We start from the raw sequence: 25,007 nt of genomic DNA, 5'->3' as shown, positions 1-25,007 counted from the left end.
AATATACGGTATTTTATTGTGAGCGGTCGTCTTAAAGTCATGGCAATAAAGATATCGTTGCGCGAGGCGGGGCCTGTGACGTATGACGAGTCGAGGCTGCAATAAAGTGCTTCCGTCCACTCTTCATTGTGTGGAGCGCCCCAGTCAGGGTCGTATCATTGGAGGACACGGTCCATAGCTCCTTGTAGCTTTGTGTTCCCCTCAGACCACTCCCCTTCTAGACCAGGGTAAGCCCTGAAGCCGCACTACTAAATTAGCACATTTAGTTAGAAGTATGCCGCCGTTTAAGAGCTAATTGCAGAATGTTTCCTTGCTGACGGACTCGTCCACGAAGAAACCATCATTTAAATAACGTTAACGGTTGGGGGGAGATATTGATAGTATGAGAGGTATTGGGCGATGGAAGGAATTGGAACACAGTATTAACACGCTATATTAACCAAGTGAGAGACCATTTACGCCTGAACTAGCTGGACTCCCACCGTCGGACCCGCCTTTTTCACGTTATAATCCCTTTTTGAGATTTTCAAACATCAAAACAATTCTGTTGCAATTAGGTAGTATTTCATCAGTAAGTCGGTAGACGAGTGCATAGAACGATCACATCAGCATGTATACACGAGAGTTAAACATTCAATGTTTCGTTGTATATAGGTCAGAACAATACAGTTAACTGATATGTTTATGTAAATCTATCAACTTTTACAAGCAATGCTATAAACTAAAGCCATTTTCAAATACATGTGTACCGATGTTTGATATTGTTACATGTAACGTTGTTCTAATAACTGGTGTAAATCTCGATCATGACATTTTCATATTTCTTCCGTCCACGCCAGCCTTTTGGCAATAATAAACATACGTTCAAACACAAAAGGCTGTATCAATGAATAAATAACAAGTGTGCCCGTTATAGCCTTTTGCAGGATCAAACTATTCAAATTGCTACATATTTGTTTGTTTCTTTGTTTTTTGTTATGCGCACCAGACTCTTAGGTAAGAGTATGAAAATGCAAAACTTACATAGTTACAAACATACCTAACATGTACAAAAAATATACACAAAAATATATACACAAAAAAGGCTGGTTATCCTGCAAAAGGCAGGAAGCAGCGAAGAAACGCATCAGACAATGTTGTTCCTTTGAGTGTGACCTTTCAAATTGCTGCTTTGGCACTTGGCACTGCAATAAATGGCATTCCTTAAAAAATTGCAAACTGCAAAACACTTACTTGGCTTGTTCACAAATTAAAGTTGATATTGCATGCAGCATAGCATAGCCGTTCTGCCCGCCTGTTGGTTATCTCGTAACGGTACTTGTCAATAGGGGTGCCAAACATGCCCCAACCAGGGAACCTCGTTTGTGGGAAATATCCAACATTGTGGGAACTATTTTATGCTTTTCTTCTGTGAAACGTTTTGATTGACATTTTATACAACTATAAACGGAAAGATGCAATTCTTTGAACATGTACATTATAGTAATAGCACATTTCATCAGTCACAATGGCAGCCCAGATATAGCGGTCACTTTCAAGGAACAGACACAGCCAAGTAAATCAACATTTCCTGGACTCTCATCTAATTTACGCCTATGTCAACTGCAGTTCGTGTCCCCCATCTTTCAAAGGCGTTAGCTTTCCCATTGTCCACACACGTGTTGAAATGTATTCAGACATCCTCTATTCTTGTTACTGTGCAAGTTAGCAGTAGGCACTCCTGTACAGGTTAGGTAGAAAGGTCCTTACACCAGTACACTGTCAACGTACAAGTACCTATGCATCTCCTCCCTTTCAGATCTACACACTCACCCGTATCATGTCTATCTTCTCTGATCAGTTGTCCAAACACTCACTGAAACTGAACCCATAATACCTCCTCATTCACCCACCCAAACAATATAAGGACTACTACACCTAGGAGTAAGCACCTGTCTCGGGAGGATAGCTCAGAGCAAGACGATGCTGAGCAACACAGTTTCGATCCCAAGATCCGCGCTTAGAAACCTCTGGGTTTTAAGCGCGTTATAAATAACCCATCACAATTCACTAGACGACACAACACATCAGTGCACGTCACCAATTCATGCCTCCAATCCAGTGAACTCTCATCTTAACCCTGGACTCCTCACTCTTCTCAAAACAACACTTGACTATTGCAGCAAAGAAATGCACCTTTCACCGACTCAGAAAAGGGACCCCTCTGACTCCACCACTGTCTTCCATACCACTGTCCAAGAACATGTCCTCTTCAGACTGGACTATGTAAAGTCTATCCTCCTAGGACTTCCCAATTCAATTATTAACACCTTCAAGTTATTCAAATGCTTGAATATCATCAGCTCAGACCTCGCACAACTTAATTGGCTCCCCATCAAATGAAATATCAACTTTAATGACCTCTTTCTGGTTTACAACTCTCTGATACACCACTGATACACCACTTCCCCTTTTTATCCACAAACTCCACCCACTGTCCACCAAACATAGGGCCTGATCACGTCTTCGGCGGTAATGTGGTGGATTGTCCACTGGACGTAAATAGCGCTAACGCCAAGGTCCCCGGCGGACAATCTGCCAAATCACATCTTATCGTGCACGCGCCCCGGTCCATGGCGTTATCGCAAATAGCGCGAACCGTCGGATATCACAGCCCCAGGAAGCCATCCACGCCATCCAACCCCAAAACATGTCTCAGTAGCGCACTAGGGGCAAGACTGCCCTGGACAGGGTGCGAAAGCCCAAATTCAGTGACCAGGAGCTAGCTGTACTGGTGGAGGAGGCGGAGACACCATGAGGAGCTGCAGCAGCGCAAAACAAGTGGCCAGCGCAGAGCACAAACCTGGCGCAACATCAGCCAGAGGGTCACTGCTGTGGGACGCATGCCCCGGGATGGGGAGGATTGCCGCAAGCGCCTGAACGACCTGCGCGTGCGAGTCCGTGGCATCCTGTCACAGCACAGGAGTGCAAGCAGGGGCACTGGAGGAGGGTCACCACCACCCCCACCCGAACTCACACCATGGGAGGAGAAAATGAGTGCCCTGATAGATGTTGGCACCATCGAGGGCATTGGCGGAGCAGAGGCAGGGACTGGCATCGATCCAACTGCAGGTGAGTCCCACCCCCGAATGCATGCAGCTGAAAGAACCACACATGCAGAACCTAAGTGAATGAATGGGATGAAATGTGTGTGAGGAACTGCATACACCCATAAGTGAGGCCTACATCCATTAAACCGTAGTGCTGCCTAGACGACCCTGCACGTGCAGTGCATGAATGACAGGGGCAGGGGATAGACATGCATAGCCATAGGACAGCTACATAGAGTTGAAGTGCCCATGAATGCACCCCCCAAAACCCTGAGCGCAGTGCACCCCAACCACGCATGTAATCTTGTCACTCTGACATTCCCTTAATAACACCATTGATCCCTAACTGCTATGTATCAAAGTCAACGTGATTAAATTGTTCAGAAAAGTACCAAACTATGGTATCATGCACTTTTGTGAAATTCTCTGAAAACAAAAAGGGCAAATTTCTAGAAAGTTATTTGAAATATTTATTTTTTAAACAAAGAAAATCCTAATAACACAAAAGTTGTAATAACGGAGAAGTATAACAAAAATTATAAAAACACTCAGAATTGTAATTCACAGTGGAAAATTTGGTTTAGTTTTAAGAACAAAAAAACAATCAATTATTCTTTTTGTGAAACAGAAAAAATTTTTTTGTTTTTCAGAATTGTAATTCACAGTAGAAAATTTGGTTTAGTTTTTAATGACAGGTCTGCCTACGTGTAGGTGTCAAAAAAATATTTCAGAAAAAATCAAGGTTGACATCATCACAACAACGTTTCGGCTAACATGCCGCCTGTCTGGCCATAGTTTCTTTGCATAGTTGAAAGTTGCCTTCCTCAGGGCGAAAGAACCTCACAACAGTTTAACCCTGTGGGGAAGCAGACATGAAAGAAAATGAAATTAATTTTAAAAGCATAATAGGAGCGAACTCCAAAGTTTAAGTAAAGTTGCCCTTGTTGTTTAAAAGAGAATAAATTAGGAAATCAATTACCTCAATTTTGCAGGCTGTGGGTAAGTTAGAAATACAGGCGTGAAAAAAGGGGCTCAGGGGCCCACGACAGTAATGCCTGTAAAGCGGAACCGACAGGGCCCTTGGTGTAACTGCATCGAGTAAGGACTCGTATTGGAAAAAACAACAACTGAAATGGAAGGGGTAACTTATCAGAATAAAGATTAAGAAAGGACAAATATGATGCAGACGAGCGAGGGGAACAGCCATTCTGTGGATGACAGACTTTTCTCACAAATTCATTCTTTCAATATTGTAACAAATCCAAATAGTGATCATCGATTGCTCACGTTACAGTGGGCTTCAAAAGTGACAAAAACCAAACGTAGTACAATGGTGAATTCGGGTCAATTAACAGTCTCTAATCAGCTGAATCGTATTATTTGGACTGAAAACAAACTAAATGACCTCAACACTACGCTGCAAGCTGCCTTCCGTTACTCAAGGAATAATATACCGTTTACCCCAGTTCCCTATTATGATATAATACATCATTTCGCAGAAAACAGGGTACGGAAAAACTACAATTTTAAAAGATCACATGTATTTGACCTGGAGATCCAAAGCAAGAAAACTGATTTTCGCCTCAAAAAAAGAGAAGCCATGAAACTTCCATTGTGTATTAGGTTTACAATATTGACTCAAATCAAAACATCATATAGGAATTGGCGGAGAAATCATCGAAGTAAATTATTTCAACAAGATGGTGAAATGATGTTACGAAATATTCGTGATAGCAATACAGCCCAAATCTGGAAAGCCTTGACCAGTGCTGTCTCTCCGACGCAAACAAAGCTCCAAACACAGAGTGTGCCAGAAGGAAGATGGATTAGTTATTTCTCTAAAATCTATGCCAATCCGTCTGACGGTAAACCTCCTGTAAGTTCTACTCCTCTTAAACGGTTTCATATTAAGATTGATAAAACTGACATCTTACATTTTATCAATAAAATAAGTCAGTCTAGGGCGCCCGGCCCGGACGGACTATCAAACAAAATTTTCAAAGAACACCCAGTAATATGGTCAAATATTCTATATCATATATATGAGCATATTAATGTATCCCAAGAGCTTCCGTCATCATGGACTCACTCTTTGATAGTACCAATTCATAAAAAAGGTGATCGGTCTCTCCCACAGAACTATAGACCCATCGCCTTATTAGATGCACCAGGCAAACTTTACAGTCGCATTATTCTGCAAGAATTGAATAACTGGACCCTAAATGAGCTTAAAAGAGACCCTTTCCAGACTGGTTTTGTTGCAGGGCTAGGCACCTCAGTAAATCTAATCACATTAAATATGCTTAAATCTAAATATGCAGAACTTAATCAACCCCTGTATATGGCATTTATCGATTTTCGGGTAGCTTTTGATTCAGTCGATAGATCATTGTTATTCCAGAAATTACAGACCTATGGCTGTCCATCGTCATTGTTAACTATAATCAAGAAATTGCACTCGAATACGACAATGCAAGTTAGACTATCGCTTGATGGGCTGTTGTCTGCAAACATCAATACCATGAGAGGATTGAAACAGGGGTGCATTTTGGCGTCCACCCTTTTCAACCTTTTCATTCTAGACATTGGGACATCCTTTGAAGAAGTTTTGTCAGATTGTCCCAAATTAGGTGCCCAAAAAATCACATGGCTCTTGTATGCTGACGATCTTGTCCTAATTTCGCAAACGCCAAGCGGATTACAGAACCTTTTGAATAAATTGGACACTAACACTCATACCAATAATCTAACTATCAATGTGGATAAAACTCAGATAGTGATTTGCCAAAGAAAAAGGCACACACAAATGGTGAGAAGTCAGTGGTTTTTGCGTGAAGTTCCCTTACAGATGGTACCAAGCTATAAATACCTAGGATTAACTTTCTCTGGCCTTATGTCAAATCAAATTTATGATGACTATGTAAAAGCCAAAGTCATGACCTTGATTTCACAAGCCAAAATAATCCTATACAAGTACGGCAAATTCACTATAATGCATGTGGCAACCTTTTTCAATCAAAAAGCTGTTCCGATTTTATCTTACGGAGCAGAAACTCTGTTACCTCAATCTAGAACTTACTGGGACCGACTTGAAGGGAAATTTTGGAAAACAGTTCTGTGCTTGCCAGTGTGTACTCCCTTGTGTATGTTAAGGTATGAACTTGGTAGTATTTCCTTGTTTGGTCTAATTCTTTGGAAATTTTGCAATCTTTATCGAAAATGTCTTTTGGGTATACAAACTAACAATATGTTGGGTGCAATTGCAATGTATATTTGTGAATCCAATGATATATTTCCCAAAAAGTGGACAAGAGAAATCATTAATGCTCTAGCCAGTGCAAATGTTTCAATTGACTTGTTACTTAAAAATCCTGTGCTAGCAAAAAAAAGATTGTATTGGCATGATTGGAATGTAAGCCAAGAGCTATGTAAAAAATATGTAGATTTCGATCAAAATTTATTTCCTCACAAGAAGCTTAAACAAATGGCCTATTATCTTTTAAAATCTCCATCACATCATGTTCGTTCTGAAATGTTAAGATTGCGTTTGAACTTACAGGCCACAAACCAAATTCTAGCGCGAAGAGGTGCAATTCCAAAAACTGAAGCATTTTGCCGTTTTTGCAAAAACGCTATGCAATTAGAGTGCTTAGCTCACCTAGTAGTGGATTGCCCTGCTTTGAGTGACATACGAAAACATTACTTTTGTAAGGTATTACAACTATACTGTGATCGCTCAACATATGAAATATGGATTATATTAATGACAAGCAATCGCATTGCTATTAATATCGCTCTAACGCAATTTATAAAAACGATATTACCACGCAATTTGTCGCCCATAGCCAATTGACAAATGTATTTTAAATTTTAGGATATATGTGATTTTTATGTATTTATTTGAGTCTCAACTTTTAACATTATTTGCCAATTATCCCTGTGAATTGAACACTGTTTACTATTTCTGAAACAAATCTGTAAAACTTATCAAATCAATCAAACGTGTATATAGGCTATGGAAAGTATGAACAAGCGTAAAAATTGGTAAAGTGATATAAATTTTGTAAAAATGATACATGTAAATTTGTAAAACTGGAAAAAATTAATGTATTTTATAATGAAGAAATTTTTGAAAGGTTGAATGCTTTCAGCCAACCAAAATAAAAAATAAAAAAGCTATATGTTTTCTTTCTCCAGGCTTTTTGTATGATTCCCCTGCCGTCCGGAGAAGAGGAGTGCTTGAACATCTTGAAGTCAAGAAGTTCATCTGTGTCTCCCATGGAGGAGTGTTCTTGGCCGGTGGAAGCCAAGCTACTGAGTATTGCCGGAAGTAAGCTGCATAATGTTGCCTGACACCCGCAGCTGCGAAAGTTCCAAACTACTTAAGAATACTTCAACGGGCATCCCTGCCATGACATCCATCCACTTTTCCACACCGGAAAAGGTCCAGGGTCGCTGTCTGCAGAGGAGAGTCCGCTGGTGGGTTTCCCGCCACCAAAATCCAAAGAAGACGTCCTGAGGGTCCAGGTTTTGGGAGGGTCCACAGTCCAGTCCAGTGGTCATGTCCAGGTCACCAGAAGACAACCTGAAATCAGTGCAGCACTGAAGAATCGGAAGGCGGTAAACCGCGCAATTCCAAAACCTGACACCTACTTCTGCCACTGCACCCGTCACCACGAAAAGCCATCCATGGCCACCAAAGGTCTTATCTATTGCAGCCAGGCCTTGTTGAGGTCCACAGCACGTTTCACCATCGTGGGACAGCCACAGCAGGCGTAGCAACCCGACATCGGGGACCGCTTCACAGGCCCTGCCTTGCTGCCTTTCAGACACTGCTTGGTTCCCTCCTTCTCGACACAGACATCCCAGCGACTCCTTCCAAGAGGGGTCCATCATCAATGGGTCTGATAGAGTAAAGCCAAGAAACTCCACCACTTTGTCTGCCAATGCACCAAAGGTACTGTAACAAGGAAGAGCATCTTCCAACCTAAGGATTCAGCCAGGTCTCCCAGATTCATCTTGGATCCCTTTCTCCTGTGGCTTGCCAGGTACCTTGGAGTAGTGGGATCTGTAGAAAGAAAAGCAGACTATTAACAAACATATTTGGTCTGGACTGTAACATACACCTGTTATGGGTTTAAATCAGGCGACGCACACCTTAGTCTCGGCCTAGTATGCAGCGCACAATTGAAATGCTTATGTTTTTATGTTAGATTCAATATTGAGATGGTACACCACTCATATTACACTCCCTTTTCAAATACCCCGGGTCGCAGTGGACCGTGAACCAGGCTGGTTGATAAAATGTAATATTTATTTATTTATTTATTTTAAAGTTCAAATGAAATCATACAATTTTTAATGTACGGCAGCAATCACCAATGCAGTGATAATAACAATAGGAATGTAAGCAATGCACTTAGTTTAACCTTCTATTGACACATCTACAAAACACCAGGGAATAGGAGTACTTTTTGAGTTTAGAAAAGATAGCACTTGAGTTAGAATTTCGCCCTGCAATGTTCCCTCAACACACAAATCAATTTTGTGTGGATAAACAGAAGCAGCAGGTAATTAGGAATGACAAATGGAAAACAGAATTGAAATCCGACCTTCCCTCCCCAAACAAGAGAGAAAATGGATTTTCCACCCAAGCAATGCTAAAAATGACACTCGCAAATGGATGATTAAATTAATGAATGTGTGCAAAAACCTTGAAACAAATACAATTCTTCACTAAAGCAACAATGTAAAGGTGCAAACAATCACAAGCAATGGATTAGCACGAGCATACAGTTCGAAAATGAGTGGCAGGTTTTAAAACATGTTGCAGAAATAACATGCTGGGAATTATGCAAACTTTGCAATTCCCGCCTGAAATTACCAAAACGGTTTTTAATAAAAAAATGGGTGAAATTTCGTAAATAGCAATGCGGTTTTTGTGTTGGGGTGTAGCTATAAATCATAGGTACAATATGGAAATTAGGTCTCTAGCTGGTAAATTGAGTGAGTTATGCAAGATCCAGAAAGGCGCGTTATGAGTAAAATGGAGCGGTGAAAAAGGAAAGGAAAACAGTTTTGACAAGAACAGTTTTACTCTACACTAGAGCATTCAGGCTACGCTACCAAAGAGGGACACAGCAAGCTCCAGGGTTCGCAAATTCAACCCTAGCTCCTCAGCGCCCGCCCTGGCAGAACCAGTCCGATTACTCGAATTAGGATTAATAGTTTAGGATTTACACAAGGCAGAATTACTACAGAGGTGGCGCCAGCACTAGAAATCAATGGCAGGGTGGCAAGAATGATTGTGACAGTTTGAACAAGGTATCAGGATAAGGATAGGGCGACTTAGAGAGTGGGATGAGGATAAAGACAAGATAGGCTATGGGTTTAGGTGGGGAGGCAATTGATACAGTCCACTTTTTAGTTTTTGGATTCTGGACAGTCAGCGTTCTGGTCACCACACGGATATGGTCTAACAAAGGACATCCAGACAAAATCAGCGGGACAGGATCAGCTGGGCAAGGACTGGTTACCGGGTAGCACTTCTGGACTGGCAATTCTGGTCACTGGCTAATATAGGACATCAGGGTAGCAGGATGGCAGCAGCATGCAGTGAGTGGCAGCAAGCCAAGCTGAATCAGGATGTCAAAGGTACCATTGTTTTCCCCTTGTTAATGGGAAATTTAGTGGTTTTCATAATTTGAGGCCTTGCTGGAGCAGGATCAGCAATGCTTGGGTTTTGCAGTAGACCCTGGAGTAGGATCAGCAATGTTTTGGCCTTGTAGTTGGGATCTGGAATATGGATAGATGATACAGGAACAGGACGCCGGCGCAGGGAAATCAGGAAGAGTGTGTGTCTAGAGTCTTGTCAGGGACCCTTATTTATAGTGCAAAATGACATCATCAAAGTATAGGCTGGGCAGGGTTAACTACGCACGCCCCTAAACTACTTGGATTGGGCAGGGGTGCTAGTCTCCGCCTTACTCCCAACTGGTTGGATTTCCAACGGGATGATGTCAGGTTTATGAGGTGAGTTTTACAATGTCCAAAAACTCCCACATTTACTTTACTGAAAATCCGATTTTGCCAAAAACATACATTTCTACAATTGCAATCTCTTGGCAAATTATATATACAGGATACATATTCTGTGCAGCACAGATCAGTCCAATCTTCCAGTCTGTGCGACCTTGTTTCGCCCTTTGAATATATTTTGGTAATTTTACACATTAAAGATTCGGCCTAAAATTCCACAATTTTGTACACAGATGCGAATTATCCCCAGGGATGTATGTACAAAATGTTATGTTTGCAACATTAATACTTTCCTTGTAATCGGTCATATTTTATAACTTCTACTCCCCATGCGGCAATGAGTTCTACCAAGTTTTAAAAGAAAGCCCATAAAATTAGATTTGAAACTGCAAACTTTTTACGTTTTTTTCCCAGGACTTCTATTGTCCCAGCCTGCAGCACAGGCGAATGTCTGACGAGCGTGTGAACTTTCTTTGTCCTGGCCCATTCAAAGTTTTTCAAGCTGTCAATTTTCACTTACATGTCCTGGAAGTTTATGGTGTGTCTCCCTTCCTTGGGGAAGTTTCTTGGCTGGCAACTGGAATGACTGTTTTTTCTGAGAGCTTGCAAATCCAGTGCATGTGTTTTAAACTCTTTAATTTCTTATTTTGGGTCCTGAATTAAAACAAACCTGTGAAAGAAGATAGCCTATGTGTGTATTATCACCACTAACATAATCCCTTTACATTGCTAAGTAAGCAGGCTTTCATCAACACTTTATTTAAAAACAGGCCATTTTTTTCTTCAGTCAGCAAAGCCCATTTTCCCACATGTGTTAAAAACTGCTAGCATTTCTTTCTTTAAATTCGGTTTGGTAGCTCCCTCAGATTGCCCACACTGCCTTTGCAGCTGTAGTAATTTCCTTGAATGCAGGTGTTTTATCTAAAGTATAGATACATTTACACTTTACCTGGCTCAGAGAGTTAAAGTCTCTTTGAAGTGCTGAGCCTGGATACTTTTTGGCAAGAAATGAACACGTGTTCCTGTGCAAGTGAAAGTGAAGTTGCATATTGATTTCTCTCAGTGTTGGTTTGACTGAGCCTGTCACTCAGGAATTATGCCTGGTTTTGGTGAAGCACAGTGAAATATCCTGGGCATGACAGGGCCTTTTGAATCACAGTGGTTTCAGAATGAACAGATGGAATTAGCGCCAAAGCAGCATGCTTAAAGGGTGAAAATGTTTCATTTTGAAGGGGATCTTTGGCTTTTGCAGCAATGGCAGACTTTCCTTTTCACTTGATTCCATTTATAGGTTTCAGAACGCACTGGCATACCTTTTCAGTGTGTCCCCTTGTTCCATTTTGCCTGAAGTGTGCTAGGCAGGATGGTGCAGTCATTTCTTTGTTGCTGCCAAAACGCAGTTTTGAGGTCCTGGTGCGCATAGGCGCCAGCGCAGCCAGGTTGCTGTTTCTTGCGCAAATGTAGCTTAGTGATGTGGGGCAATGCCGTTGAGTGGGTCAATATATCCCACACACCTTAGCTTTTCCTTACAGGTTGCTCAGGTGGGGGGATACTCACACAGTATTGCATTTGTATCCTAAAGAAAGCATCCTGCCTATGTTTTAATGATGACCTGCCTTTCTACAGTAATGTTTTATGAGTTAACCCTCGCCTAATCATTTAAATGCTTTTTAATAACTGTCAGCAGTTGGTGCATTACAATATGGCGTTAATCCCCCGTTCCAAGGGCTGGAGAGGGGGGTAACAGCCCAGAAGTCCAGGTTATCGGCCCGAGCAAAGTCAGCAACTCTCACCTCTTCGCCCTCCCTCAGCTGCCGTTGGCTCCACTCCTTTACTGCCGACCCAGGTCTCAGTTGAGGCTTGATCATCCCACGTGCACCGGCTAACTTCTGAATCTGCACTTGCAATGTCATTTCCCTTTTTCAAGCATCCCCTTGAAAGGGAGGAGTCCACATCAACACGAGGTGAGTAAGAGAAATCCAACTCGGAACGGACCAAAGTCACCTCCGCCACTGCTGAAACTGAGCACTTGCGATGCACGCGTATCTAATTTCAGTGCCTCCACATATGTTGTAGAAGAAATCTCCTATGTTAGTTTAGTACCTCAGGTAGCATGCATGTCTGCTTCTCCCCATCTAAAAACATTTATTTTAAATAATATGCTTTGTGTAGGTATTTATATTGAATAAGACATTGCCTTTTATTGGTTGCTATTTCCCTTAAGGATTGCAAGCATCATCTCCAGTCGTAATACAACACCTCATCTATATTGCTGCATTAATCATGTTTCAGTGGGGCCATGCACATGGTAGCAATGCCCCGCACAGGGTGGTGATAGATTAAGTGCTGATTTCAGTTTCTCGCACATTCAGATTGATCAGGGAGATCTGGGAGACAAAAAACAGACCCAAGTTGCAACCTCACTAGATGTCTGCCATAAATGTAGATAATTTTCAGGAATATCCCCTATTACAATCAAATTCTGGTATCTTTCCAATTTTATGTTATATATTATGACCCCTAGCCTTCTGACGCATCTGTCCTTCGATGCTTTAAATCATTTTAGCCTGGTCACTGCCGAAGTGCCCAGGTCCAGCACAGTAGTCTCTAATATCTGAACAGATGAGTGGGAACAGTAGAACTGCAGGACTGCCCCGCTTCCAGGTGAAATTGCTACATGTGTATGTGTTCTACTAAGGACAGTGCCCCACTGTTGCTGTTTGAGAATTCGAAGTGTTTGTGTGAGACCAGCCACATTCACCCTAGACACTCCAGGATGTCAGGAGAGAGATTCTCCCTAATAAGCTTGTGAGATCTAGATTTGTGGATGTTTATTAGGATTTGCCGACACGTCCACGTTCAAGCTCTTTACTCTCCAATAATATGTTTGTTCAATGGAACACACTACCGACAAAAGAAAGGGGTAGCTATGGGGGCCACACATGCACCGGCAGTAGCTAACATTTTTTATGAATAACTTTGAAAAAATACATGCACTATCAAATGACAAATACAATACGAACATTGTCAAGTGGTACCATTACATCGACAACCTCATCTTAATTTGGTCAGGTACAGAAGAAGAACTCAATGAGTTTAATGCATACCTTAACACAAGCACTTTTGGTATCCATCTTCTAAATGGAGTCATACGACAATAGATTTTTTGGATATTCGTATAGACATCTTTGAAGGACAACTGTATACTAAGACTTTTCATAACTGTATACTAAGACTTTTCATACACATACAGAAGTCAACTCAGTACTCCATGTGAGAAAGAGTGTGATTCACAACATCCCAAAGGGAGAATTTATAAGAGCATGACGGAATTGCAAGAATGAGTCAGAATTCCATCAGGAATGTGATTAGCTCAAACAGAGATTCTTATCCAGAGGTTATCCAACAGAGATTATATGGAAAGCTGAACGTGAAACCAAAGGAATTGTCAGAGTGATCCTCTTGACACTGAGGGTCAGACCCATGAGATCTGAGGATAACATGACTAGATTTCTCACCAAATATAGCCATGACATGGCTACACAAATCTATCAAAAAACATTGGCACATTCTCCGGATAGACCCAGAAATTGAAGCATGGGTCCCAGAGGTCCCATTATTTTCGTTCAAAATGTCATCTACGCTTAAGAACATGATTAGCCCCTCATACATGGCACCAACACCCACAACACCAACCAACTGGCTAGAGTTCACCAGAGTTAAAGGATTCCACAAATGTGGTCCTTGCAGCATGTGTCCCTATGCCCATTCCACCAACATAATTGACTTTGGCATTATCAACCAACACCCAATTTATAAACTGTCACTCCAAATTTGTGATGTACGTCATTGTCTGTGTCTGTGGTCTCAAATACATAGGCAGCACAATCAGGGAGCTGTGCACCAGGATCCGAGAGCACCTCAACCTATTGGGCTCACACAACATCATGTATCCCCTTGCTCAACACTGACAAACCCAACATCAGATGGATGACAAGAGATATCCGCTTTGCAGGAATCAATACTATGCCGCCTAATGACAGAGAGCTGCAACTTCGGCAACAAGAAACTAGACTCATGCAGTCACAGACTAGTGGCCACTGGCCTCAACAAAGAACACACATTTAATGTATTCTTGTGAACTCTGTCTCCTATTTGTCTTGATATTATGCTTATCTTTGTACTCATGTAAAGGGGATGTTCCAACACTATTGGTACGGTCTTGTTTTACCCACACTTAGTTTGGCCATATGCACCCACCCAGGTTGCATTAGCCCACCTGGCCCCCACGTTCCTCTCTGACAACAACATATCTGGACCAAGTATATACCCAAACCAACCATGGGGGTACTGGTTACCCCTGTCCACTTACTAAAAGTATTGTACACATAGCTTGAACCTTCAGCTCCCCTGATCTCCTCTCGTCCGCCCAGATTTAGAAGCAATAGGGTGACCTCTCATCTGATTTCCCTTATTGAGTTTGTGCGGTCAGTTGCGTCACCCAGCCTGGATGAGCATCTCAGCGCGCATCCGAGCACATAGCCCCTGGCTATCCTGGACCAATCCTTAGCAGCAGCCACCCCAGCCAATAGCCGGCCACCTCGTCATCAAGCTCTTTGAACTTGCAGCATATTTAAATGCGTTAACATAATGGCCACTGACACTGTAACCAGTGTGACCTTCCGACTATCCGGACGAGCATCATTAAGTTAAGGGAACTTGCCTCCACCTCAAACCGCCAGTTTTAAAATTGCCTTGCTTCATCAGTTGCCAGCTCATTGGTCACCGTTCCTTTGCCACCTCATTGGCCTCCAGCCCTTTTAACTTGGAGCATATTTAAATGTGTTAACAAAATGGCCACCGACACTTTATTGCATTTTCTTATACAAGCAACATAAAATACATCTGCACGTCGCCAGTGAGACCATGACCTTCCCCACGGTCACGCCTTCCCACCTTCCCCTTGTGAATCTTTTAGGCACAAAGATAGTATATACTAGCACACATTTTGATACCATTGTGAACCCCATCACGGTGCTGACTTTCAGGCACTACGGCTCAGTATGGGACCACACTTTGATCACGTAGTTCCCAGGGGTATAATGCAGTACAGCTGCACAGCCACAGTTCATGCAGGGCTCGTTGTCATGATCTCTGCTTCCAAAAGATCAGAACTTGCCCGACTCCCTTGGAAGCAGACCCATAACCCCGGTTCCGAGTGCCAGCCAGTCCCAATTGGGACCTTTTGGACCCTGTCCTGGCGCCAGTGGCACCAGGCTCATAAAGATGCCCAGTCCCAGCGCTGGAAGCGCCGGGCTCATAATGCTTGGGTGGACTTACCTGCAGCAGACCATGCTGCTTACTTACCTGCCAGTTGAACCCCTGATCCTCTTCTGTTTGGGACTACTTTTCCTGTTGGGTGGGACAGGAGCCACTCCCTAGGTTCAGAACACTGGAACTCTTCTGGAAAGCAGGAACTCTTTTCTTACCTAGGCGTGGCTGTGGAAGGAGACATCTAAGCACTACAGGAGGCTATTTAAACCACACCCGATGGATGAATCTTGCTTTGTGTTATTCTGCATTCTCTGCAGCAGAACGCTCATCGTGTCTTCTGCTTCTGATCCTGGGCCTAAGGGAACAAAGGCTTACCATCCTGGAATCCAGTCTGCAGCAGCACCTGTAAAGACAAAGAAAGAACAGGTTAGCACTACGGTCTTCAGTGGCAGCGCATCTCTTACCTGGTCCATCGGCTGTCACCAACGCCTCGCGCTGCATTCTGGCATCTGAAAGACAAAAGCTTACCAGCTCTTCGCACGCTCCGGAGGTCTTCGCACTGCATTCCGGCATCTGAAAGACAAAAGCTTACCAGCTCTTCGCACGCTCCGGAGGCCTTCGGCGCTGCATCCCGCATCTGAAAGACAAAAGAAGGTGCGTTTAAAGACATTGGGCAACTTTATTACTCACGTGCCATTACTCCTTCCCACGCCGAATCCAGTGGGTATTCCAGCACCCTTCAGCTTCTCTAAAGCTCCGAACTTGTACCTGCAAGATAAAAGGGACAGTTAGTGCGCATCGTGAAGCAGGCTACAAGCGCTTACTTACGTGCTTCCAGGCGCTTCTATTCCTCACGCGGGTTCGATCCTCAACTCTCATCAGCCCGCCATCCGCCATTGCCGGAACCCTGCAAAACAAGAGATATCATTACAAAAGACTTTTAAGACATTTGAAGTGCCCAGAACTTACCGTTCGTGCAGTTAACGACGGACAGCAGTCCTCTGAGGTCAAGAGGCCTGCACCCTTATCCAGTGAAGAAACTGGTTACGGCACCCTGCCCCGAGGCAGATGGAGAGCTCGGCGTTCACTTACCTAAGGTGAGGGCGTTAACCTTTGGGGTTCTACAGGAGAAGAGAAAGGGAAGAGGAGAGAGGCACCCAATAACCCCAGTTCATTAATCCCATATTTTCTATCTGCAGACATCTTACTCTTCGAGTCAGACATACAGTGCACAGAGGTCCAGCCCAAAGAGCCAACCGTGTGTTACACATCACCTTTGAAGATACGGCATTCACCCAGTCAAGACCGGCGCCTCTGCGGGAATCAGATGAGCGTTACAGAACACAAAGCCCACCGCAAAACTCCCACCCAGGCGCTATGGAAACCTCGGATACCGACCAGCTAGCCCAGTTACTTGGGGAACTAAGAGCAGAAGTGCATGCAGCCCGTCAGGAAACGAATGCTCTAAGAAGGGAACTGATTATTTCCAAGGAGCGAACAGACGATCTCGCTAGACAATTGCTACAGTCACAAGCCGGACAAACTCCATTACCCGCATCAGGGGCAAATCTTCCTTCAACATCCTCTACGAACCCAGTGCAGATCAACCTACCTGGGAATGTACCTCTGGCTCCGCCCGAACAATTTTCTGGTGACCCAAAGAGGTTTGCAGTATTTATTAATCAGTGCCGGTTGCACTTCTTATGCCGGCCAGCAGCCTTTCCAACTGATCAAGCTAAGGTAGCTTTCGTGCTTTCGTACCTTAGTGGCAATGCGGCAGACTGGTCGATCCCTCTAGTTAATCAAGATGATCCGGTTCTCCATGATTTTCAAGCTTTTCAGCTCAGTATGGAAAAACTGTTTGCAAGACATTCACAGGGGCAGGCCTTGGACAATGAGCTCCTTTCATTGCGACAGGGTAATCAAGACCTTTTGGCTTATATTGCGTCTTTCAACAGACTGATAGTGGAAACTCGATGGCCTGAGGACAAAAGGATTATGCTGTTTTATAGAGGTCTACGTGGAGAGCTCAAAGATGTGTTAGCCGAAGTAGTGAATCCCCCGCAAGACTGTTCGGACTATATTGACTTAGTCGTTCAAATTGACCACAGACTGCAGAACAGGAAGGCCGATCGTTCCAAGTTTGATGCTCGAGTATTTTCCAAACCACCAACTCCTACCAAAGGAGTAGACTCCGGGGAACCCATGCAAATAGGGGGCCTGAAAGGACCACTAACACAAAAGGAGCGGGAAAGGAGAAAACAGCTGCAATTATGCATCTATTGCGTAAACACGGGGCACTTTCTCTGAGACTGTCCGGTGAAACCAGCCAAGAAGGCAGTAGGAGCTGCAGTTACCAGGGTCACAAACTCTGAGCAGGGAAACGACCTCGCCCGACAAGAATAGAGGTCCTCTTGCCGAGCGTTAAAACCAGTTCCGTGACCTCGCATTTCGTGATACCTATGGTCCTCATTAGCCCTGAACATCCGGATCGATTACATGCGATTTGAAGCTTACGTCGACAGCGGTGCCATCGGCAATTATGTGGATCATGAAATGGTTTTGAGGATGAATCTGACTCTTTGTCCAAAGGCTGTAAAGGACGTCATTACTACGGTGGATGGTACGCAGATAGCCTCCGGACCAGTAACGCATACCACCCAAGAAGTGACGCTAGTAAGTCAAGATGGACACCATGAGAAGATCGTGTTCGATGCGATCAAGGCTCCTCAGTTCCAGATTATTCTAGGAATTCCTTGGTTAGAGAAGCACAATCCTCAGATCGATTGGCGAGCAAGAACAGTTCAGTTTCCAGAATGTGTCTCTACTTGTCACCCTCGACCTGGTGTTGCACTGGCAGCAATTTCCTCGAGGCTCCCCAGTTACCTCCTGAATACCTAGAATTCCACGATGTTTTCCGGAAGGAACAGGCTAACTCTCTACCTCCTCATAGGTCTTATGACTGCCAGATAGACCTGATACCTGGATCTACTCCTCCTTGTAGTAGAATTTATGCCCTCACCGAGCCGGAGAATCTTCACCTCCGACAATACCTGGATCAATACCTAGCGAATGGGTTTATTCGTCCTTCCAAGTCCCCTGCTTCCTCAGCTTTGTTCTTCGTTCCAAAAAAAGAAGGGGACCTTAGAACTTGTATAGATTATCGCGCCCTGAACCAGATCACCGTTAAGAATAGATATCCGTTACCTTTGATCCCTGAACTCCTGGACCAAGTCAGAAAAGCATGCATATATACAAAGCTGGATCTTAGAGGAGCCTACCACTTGGTACGAGTAAAAGAGGGCGATGAATGGAAGACGGCCTTCCGCACCAAGTATGGGCTATTTGAATATCAGGTCATGCCCTTCGGACTTTGCAATGCCCCGGCCGCCTTTCAATATTTTATGAACAATGTCCTCAGAGAGCTCATAGATGTGTGTGTTGTTGTTTACATTGACGACATCCTCGTTTATTCTTCATCGGAAACTGAACATCGGAAACACGTGAAAATGGTCCTCGAGAGATTGCGTCAACACAAACTTTACGCTAAGTTGGAAAAATGTGTTTTCAACGTGACTGAAGTTGAATTCTTGGGATTCATATTATCACCTAGCGGAGTGCGTATGGTTTCAAAGAAGGTCGATGCAATTCTCAAATGGCCATCGCCATCCTCCGTAAAAAGGTGTTCAAAGCATGTTAGGCTTCGCTAACTTTTACCGCAGGTTTATCCCCGAATTCTCTCGAATAGTCCAGCCCATCACCGCCTTGTTAAAGAAAAACAAACGTTTTGAATGGTCTACCGAGGCGGAACAAGCTTTCCAGAATTTGAAGACTAGATTTATCTCTGCACCGATCTTAAAACATCCTCGCCCAGAACTCCCCTACATCGTTGAAACTGATGCTTCGAGCCTTGCCATGGGGGCAGTTCTATCACAAAACGACCCAGTAACCAATCAGTTGCATCCCGTGGCATTTTGGTCCCGCAAATTCTCGCCTCCTGAAATCAATTACACTATTACTGATAAGGAACTTCTAGCTATCAAGTCCGCCTTTAAGGCTTGGCGGCATTATTTTCTGGGGGCCCGACACACCGTTACTGTGATTACAGATCACCGAAACCTGCAATATTTGAAAACCGCAAAAGCTCAATCCTCTAGGCAACTCCGTTGGGCACTATTCTTTGCCGAGTTTGACTTCATAATTACCTATCGACCTGGTACAAAAAACGGTAAAGCTGATGCCCTTTCTCGGATGGGAGTGGAAGAACATTTGATCAATCCTAAACCTGTACCTATCATTCCCGAACAAAGAATTCTAGGTGTAATCGCCACACAATCCATAGAGGAAGTTAAGGATAAAGCCAGGCTACTGGTAACTCCAGCAGACATACAGAATTGGCATCTGCAGGGAAAGGACTTTACGGTGAAGGACAACCTATTATATTTCCAAGAACGGTTATACCTGCCCAGCACAGATTTACAGAAAAAGGTAATCTCTTGTTATCACGATTCTTTAATGGAAGGACATCCCGGTATGACCAAGACCTCGGAAAAGATCAAGCGCTACTTCTGGTGGCCGTCTTGGAAAAAAGATATCAGAGACTTTATAATGTCCTGTGGAGTATGCGCCCAAAACAAGAGTCAAAAGGAAAAACCAGCCGGCCTCTTACGCCCTATTGACATCCCACCTCGCCCTTGGCATACGCTTTCTATGGACTTCATCACCGATCTACCTCCATGCTCCGGATACAATACGATCCTAGTAATCGTGGACCTATTCTCCAAGATGGCGCATTTCATTCCACTCAAAGGCTTACCATCAGCAGCAACTCTGGCCCGAGAATTTCTCGAAAACATCGTCCGACTGCACGGTTTTCCTTCAGTTCTAATTTCGGATCGAGGTAGTCAATTTATTTCTCATTTTTGGCGAAGTTGCTGTCGGTCGGCTCAAATTGATGTGAGACTTTCGACCAGCCACCAACCTCAAACCGACGGACAAACCGAGAGGACCAATCAAACTCTGGAACAGTATTTGCGCTGCATGCTACAACAAACTGAAAAAACTTGGAAAGATACCCTTTGGATAGCCGAATATGCCTACAATAACTCTGTCCACTCGGGAACTGGGAAGACCCCGTTTTTTCTTTTATACGGTAGTCACCCTCGAACCTCGGAGTTGGATCCACTCCAAGATCTTGGAACACCAGCAGTAGACCACCTGCATTCTACAATCACCCAAGCCTTTAAGGAAGCCGTTTCTCACCTTCAAAGGGCTAAAGAACAATACAAGAAAGGAGCAGACCAACATCGGAAGGAAACCCCCCAATATCAAGTAGGAGATCAAGTCTGGTTATCCACCAAATATCTACCTCTAAAAGGACCACGCACATTCAACCCAAGATACCTTGGTCCCTATTCCATCACTACCATAGTAAATCCAGTAGCGGTCAAGTTGGACTTGCCCCCTCACATGAAGATACATCCGGTCTTCCACGTCTCTCTATTAAAACCCGTGCAACCTCAAACCCGACTAACTACATCTCCAAAACCTATTCTAGTTGATGGAGAACTCGAGTTTGAAGTCAAAAGCATCCTGGTTTCCAAGATCCCCAAATCTAAACTATTTTACCTGATTGACTGGAAAGGCTACGGTCCCCAAGAAAGATCCTGGGAACCTGCAGAATATGTCCACGCACCTTGTCTAATCAAAAGATTTCATCGAACATTTCCTAACAAGCCCAAACCCCCGGAGAAGCCCGGTTTGGGAGGGGCCTTGAGGGGGGGTGCTGTCATGATCTCTGCTTCCAAAAGATCAGGACTTGCCCGACTCCCTTGGAAGCAGACCCATAACCCCGGTTCCGAGTGCCAGCCAGTCCCAATTGGGACCTTTTGGACCCTGTCCTGGCGCCAGTGGCACCAGGCTCATAAAGATGCCCAGTCCCAGCGCTGGAAGCGCCGGGCTCATAATGCTTGGGTGGACATACCTGCAGCAGACCATGCTGCTTACTTACCTGCCAGTTGAACCCCTGATCCTCTTCTGTTTGGGACTACTTTTCCTGTTGGGTGGGACAGGAGCCACTCCCTAGGTTCAGAACACTGGAACTCTTCTGGAAAGCAGGAACTCTTTTCTTACCTAGGCGTGGCTGTGGAAGGAGACACCTAAGCACTACAGGAGGCTATTTAAACCACACCCGATGGATGAATCTTGCTTTGTGTTATTCTGCATTCTCTGCAGCAGAACGCTCATCGTGTCTTCTGCTTCTGATCCTGGGCCTAAGGGAACAAAGGCTTACCATCCTGGAATCCAGTCTGCAGCAGCACCTGTAAAGACAAAGAAAGAACAGGTTAGCACTACGGTCTTCAGTGGCAGCGCATCTCTTACCTGGTCCATCGGCTGTGACCAACGCCTCGCGCTGCATTCTGGCATCTGAAAGACAAAAGCTTACCAGCTCTTCGCACGCTCCGGAGGCCTTCGGCGCTGCATCCCGCATCTGAAAGACAAAAGAAGGTGCGTTTAAAGACATTGGGCAACTTTATTACTCACGTGCCATTACTCCTTCCCACGCCGAATCCAGTGGGTATTCCAGCACCCTTCAGCTTCTCTAAAGCTCCGAACTGGTACCTGCAAGATAAAAGGGACAGTTAGTGCGCATCGTGAAGCAGGCTACAAGCGCTTACTTACGTGCTTCCAGGCGCTTCTATTCCTCACGCGGGTTCGATCCTCAACTCTCATCAGCCCGCCATCCGCCATCGCCGGAACCCTGCAAAACAAGAGATATCATTACAAAAGACTTTTAAGACATTTGAAGTGCCCAGAACTTACCGTTCGTGCAGTTAACGACGGACAGCAGTCCTCTGAGGTCAAGAGGCCTGCACCCTTATCCAGTGAAGAAACTGGTTACGGCACCCTGCCCTGAGGCAGATGGAGAGCTCGGCGTTCACTTACCTAAGGTGAGGGCGTTAACCTTTGGGGTTCTACAGGAGAAGAGAAAGGGAAGAGGAGAGAGGCACCCAATAACCCCAGTTCATTAATCCCATATTTTTTATCTGCAGACATCTTACTCTTCGAGTCAGACATACAGTGCACAGAGGTCCAGCCCAAAGAGCCAACCGTGTGTTACACATCACCTTTGAAGATACAGCATTCACCCAGTCAAGACCGGCACCTCTGCGGGAATCAGGTGAGCGTTACACTCGTCCCTTCATGGTCCTGGAGCTCCTCTGTTCGTTCATTCTGTTTCCAGTCCAGATAGTATTGTCTAAAGGGTGGCCAATAGTCTATTGGTCTACTGTTGGGGGGGTAGAGTTTGTGCGTACCTTGATTCTCATTGCTCACATTGATTCATATACTCCATCCATCTGTTAAACGTTGGGGCTGCCTGTTTCTCCTACATGCTAGCTATAAGGTATCTCACGGTCACTGAGGCCCTTCACAGGAGTTTCTTTTCCCCACTCGAGCCTTCGCCTACCAGAGCCAAAAGCCAGAAGGCAATCATGTACTCCCACGCAGTAGGCAGCATCTCTGACATAGCCCCCGCTATCCTCTCCCAGAGGGGTTGTATCCGGGGGCACGATCATGCCACATGGAGGAAAAAATCAGCAGCTTCCACGTTGCACCTCTTACAATTAGAGGACCTCTCTGGGTAAATTCTGTGTAGCCTGGCGGTGGAATAATATACCTGGTGCAGGAATTTAAAATGTATCAGCCTAAATCAGTTGTTCAAAGACAGGCTACGAGTTTGACGCTCAATGAGCATCCATTGCTGTTCATTCATGGTTTCCCCCAAGTTGGCTTCACATTCAGTCCTGTACTCTTGTGCTGTAATAGCCCTCTCTCCTCTAACCATTTTGTATAGTGTTGAGACCACTTTCTGGGATGACAGTGGGTGTACTACGTATTGTAGGATGGCTTGGGTAGCTGGGACCCTGGGGAAATCAGGCCACCTTGACCGAAGAACCTCCCTGAGTCTATACTACATGAGCAGAGTGACTGCCATCCATTCCTCCCTGGTTTGCAGGGTGTCTCACGTTATAAATTGCCCGTCCTGTACAAGGTCACCCAGCGATTGGTTGCCTAGTCTCTGAAAAAGGGTTTGAAAGGATCTTTCGTATGTTAGTGGTATCCCATAAATGTTATATAGAGGGAGGCTTGGTGAATATGTGGGTGACATACCAGTCAGGTGCAAAATACAAGCCCAGGCCTTAAACGTCACGGACGTGGGTTGCACATCTCTCCTCAGGCTTTGGGGTTGCATACCCCACAGCAATCCCCTAATGTCATGTGGGTGTGCAGCTTCTCTGGCAATCTTAGAGTGAGGGAAGTCTGGAGTGGATAGTTCCCAACCCGTTATGTATTGTACTTGGGCCATCATAGTACACATATAGATCGTGGTACTCTAGGCCCCCCAGTTCGTACGGTAGGGTGAGGGTGTCATAGGGCACTCTCGCATGTTTGCCTGCCCATGCCAGTCTTATCAGGCTTTTGATTCGGGACCAAAACCTGCACAGGGGCCATACAGGGACATTATTAAATACGTATAGTAGCTTGGGTAACAGGACAATTTTTGCCAGGGCTAACCGAGCCACTAGGGACATGGGTAGGTGTATCCAGGAGTCTACATTTAATTCCAGGGCCTCCAGCACTTTTACGTAATTAACTAATTATAGATGTACATGTGTCCCACGTTTGTTGTCACCCTCACACCCAGGTAGCGCATCCCAGAGGGGCACCAACGGAACTCCAAGCCTACATCCGTCTGGCGCACCGCCGTTGTCGGGGGCAGTATTTCAGATTTGGTCTAATTGATTTTGAGACCCGTGTGATGCTGGAAATGCATTGGAGGGACAGGGCCTCCCTGTCCTTGTTCTGTAGTCCTTTTTCTTGTATGTTCTGTGTTATTTTCTGCCCAGGAGTCCACGTGGGACTCCTGGCAGTGCAGCTCTTCCTCGTTTTGGTTTGGTGCACAGACCCTTGGGATACCCTTATGGCACCCATGGGTGGGGGTACAACCCTGTACCCCTAGTGTATGTTTTTGGGCACCTATGTGTGGGCCACAGAGCAGGGTATGGGCTAGTGGGAGCTCCATGCTGAATTTGACAGGTGCTTTGAGTATCCTCCATTTTGGGATATCCAGGCTCTGTCATTGGAATCAGTTGATTCCTGATAGGAGACAAGATGGCCCCTGTGGCCTCCTGTTTCTATTGCCTGTTACCGTGTTTTTCCCAAAGTCTTGGGAAGCTCTGACTCTGTGCCTTCCCCCTGACTGGCTGTTGGGTGGAAGAAGTTCCATACATGGTATTGTGGGGAAGTCCAGGCCAGACTGGCTGGAGCCTTCCCCGTGACTGTATGTTGTGGGTACACCCTTTTGGTGGGAGCTGGGTGAATGGTGTGTGTGACCAATGTGCACTTGTCTGGTTTCTGGTATGTGACACAAAGACTGAGACAGCCCTGCCTGAAACTGGTATGAATGCAGTGTGGAGTGCTGAATGGCTGGGTACTTGGCCCAATACACATTCCTTGTTGTGAGTGTCTGGAGGGAGGAGAATGGCCTGAATGCACTGTGAGCCTGATTGGCTGACTGCCTGCATGAATGCCCTTCTGGATGAT

The 25,007-nt window shown here is 44.8% G+C and overlaps 1 long non-coding RNA gene across 1 annotated transcript; it reads left to right on the top strand.

Annotated features, from left to right (window-relative positions):
* Nucleotides 1–138: 138 nt before the first annotated feature.
* On the top strand, nucleotides 139–9,008 carry LOC138525830 (uncharacterized). The gene is made up of 2 exons (XR_011283444.1): nucleotides 139–227; nucleotides 7,287–9,008. It is a non-coding gene; the product is annotated as an uncharacterized lncRNA (long non-coding RNA).
* Nucleotides 9,009–25,007: the final 15,999 nt, after the last annotated feature.

The sequence above is a fragment of the Ambystoma mexicanum genome, chromosome 7p (assembly GCF_040938575.1).
Source record: "Ambystoma mexicanum isolate Mex_15411 chromosome 7p, UKY_AmexF1_1, whole genome shotgun sequence".
Lineage (NCBI taxonomy): Eukaryota > Metazoa > Chordata > Amphibia > Caudata > Ambystomatidae > Ambystoma > Ambystoma mexicanum.
Note: the sequence above shows the minus strand (reverse complement) of the source record. Positions and strands in the feature narration are given on the sequence as shown.